Genomic DNA, 2,774 nt, shown 5'->3' with positions numbered 1-2,774 from the left:
CGATGTGCTGATTAGTTTTTGAGCCAAATCGTCCAAGAGAATGAGGCACTCTTTCTGCAATTAATTATGAATTCTTCTCCTCAGTTGCTATTGTAATGATTTTTTTTATGATCAGAAAGGTCAGCATCAAAGCAGTAAATAATTATTGAAATGTTATAGAATAGTTCGGGTAACTTTAGTTATTAGTGTGCAAAGCCTACTCACACTGACATACAACTTTTTTTTTAATTGATGTTTTAAATAAGCAAATAACATTCCATACAGTCAGTCAAACTTAACAAACCAAAATTCAAAACCCCCAATCAAGTGAAAGAGAGGAGAGCCAACAACCAGTGCAAATCTTTAAAAGCAGCAAGGAAGGAAGAACCTCCTTTTCTCCAATATAGAAGCTTATCTCACAGTGTTATTGATTAGATCCTCACATATTTCAAAACAGTTTTGAACAGATCCTCTAAGTGAGAATTTAATTTTCTCTGATTTCAAAGAGCATAGAATATCAGTTACCCACTGACTTAAGTTGAGCAAGATAAGCCTATGTGTTAATAGTGAGGTAAAGTCTAGTATAGTTTGTTTGTTCTTCTCCACTTTAAGCCCATCTGGCAGTACAAAGAACACAGCTATTAATGGGTTAGGAGTGATTGTGGCAGCCTATCTGATAGCCATTCAAAGATATTTGTAAAGAATGATGTTAATTTGGTGGATGCCCAAAGCATGTGGCCTAGTGAGGCTGGAGCTCGATTGCAATGTTCACAGATTGAATCTTGCTCTCGGTATATTTTGGACAATTTTAAATGAGATAAATGTGCTAAATAAAGATTTTAAGTTGAATGATTGAGTGCTTTGTGTATATGGAAAATCCACAACCTTGATATACTTAGAGGCTAAGCCATGTACTAATATTTTGGGAAAATCATGAACAAGAAGAGACATGTAGTATTAGTACTAGTAGTATTACACGTACAGAGTACAGTGAACCTTGCATATGCAACCAACTTGCAACACGTCATCATTCTTTGGTGATATGATGAACAAGAATGTGTTATGTTAAATGCTTACTGAAATGATGTTAAGTGTTTGTCATTTGAGGCTGTGCAGTTACATTTGGTACAATGTAATCAAACTGAATTCAACCTCCTTAGCATTGCATTTTATTACAAAAAAACATGTAAGAAAGATTTTTGGCATGACAAATTACATTTTTATTAAATCTCAAAAGTATAATAATGATACAAATAATAATAGTAATAATGAATAAAAATAATAATATGGAATGAAAAATAACAGCAAAAATAATAATAGAAGTAATAAAAATACTACTAATGATGCCAAAACAGTATATAATCTCAAAATGAGTCTTTGTGTTGAAAATCTTAAAGCACGATGAAAGACACAATCCACCGTCACATTCTGGACAACAACAGTGCATTTCTTTTCAGATTTTCTTTCCAGATTTATTAGTTTTGAACAGCACACTGCACAGGTACAAGTTGGATTCTCTTGTTTTTATTGGTAGTATATAATCAATAAATTATCTACCAATAAGATGCTCTGGATTGATCCACGATGTCCTAGGTCAACCACGTCTTTTTAGTGGTAGTGTGGACAGTGGATGTGTGGCAATGATTTGTACTACAAGGTGGCATGTAAAGTTTGCATGAGATACAGTTTTACCAGCTTTTTGGTTTTATAAGATGAATGCATTCCAAATGCACTGTTCCACCAGATGACAAATATCTTTTTGTAGTATTTCTTTTGTTGCCCCCGCATAATGGGATAAAAAGTCAATTCTTGATCCATACAATCTACGCCGCCCATATTGCTATTGTAGTCAAACACAGCACAATGCTTTGTAAACTACTTGTTGCCTTTTGCTTGTACAGTGACTGTAGCTGCATTATGTACAATGCTAAGAAGACAAAAATCTTTCTTGTCCTTCCATTTCAGCACAAGAACTTTACCCTTTTGCCAAGCTAGTGCACCTTGCTGTAATTTAGCTCTGCTAAAGTCTTCAGGGGACGGCACGGTGGAGCAGTAGTTGCACTGCTGCCTTGCAGTAAGGAGACCTGGGTTTGCTTCCCGGGTCCTCCCTGCATGGAGTTTGCATGTTCTCCCCGTGTCTGCATGGGTTTCCTCCGGGTACTCCGGTTTCCTCCCACAGTCCAAAGACATGCAGGTTAGGTGCATTGGCGATCCTAAACTGTCCCTAGTGTGTGCTTGGTGTGTGTGTGTGTTTGTCTTGTGGTGGGCTGGTGTCCTGCCTGGGATTTGTTCCTGCCTTGCACCCTGTGTTGGCTGGGATTGGTTCTAGCAGACCCCTGTGACCCTGTAGTTAGGATATAGCGGGTTGGATAATGACTGACTGACTGACTAGTCTTCAAGCATGCCACGATGGGTATGTTCTATATGTGTCAGTCTTTCTTTGCAGCAAGATGTCAAAAAGCTCTGGTGAAGCATAAAAAATTGTCCATGGTTACATAGTAACCTTGATCCAGTAGAGCATCTATCAAAGTCAGAAACAATGATGTAGCAATGCTGTACTGATTGAATTTCAGATCAAACATTGTTCTTTTCCCTGTGTACAGAACCGAATTCCAAATGTATTCCATTTTAGATTCACAAAGCTTGTAAAGCTCTATGACAAATATTGCTCTTTTTGATGCAATGTACTGTATCCATAAGCCATGAGATTTTCATCGATGCTGACATCGTGGTCTGTAATGTAAATGCTCCGAAACTTTACTGCAGTCACATGGTTTATCTCCTACATTTTCTTT

This window comes from Polypterus senegalus, chromosome 2 (genome assembly GCF_016835505.1).
Source record: "Polypterus senegalus isolate Bchr_013 chromosome 2, ASM1683550v1, whole genome shotgun sequence".
Lineage (NCBI taxonomy): Eukaryota > Metazoa > Chordata > Cladistia > Polypteriformes > Polypteridae > Polypterus > Polypterus senegalus.
This window is presented reverse-complemented; position numbering follows the sequence as displayed.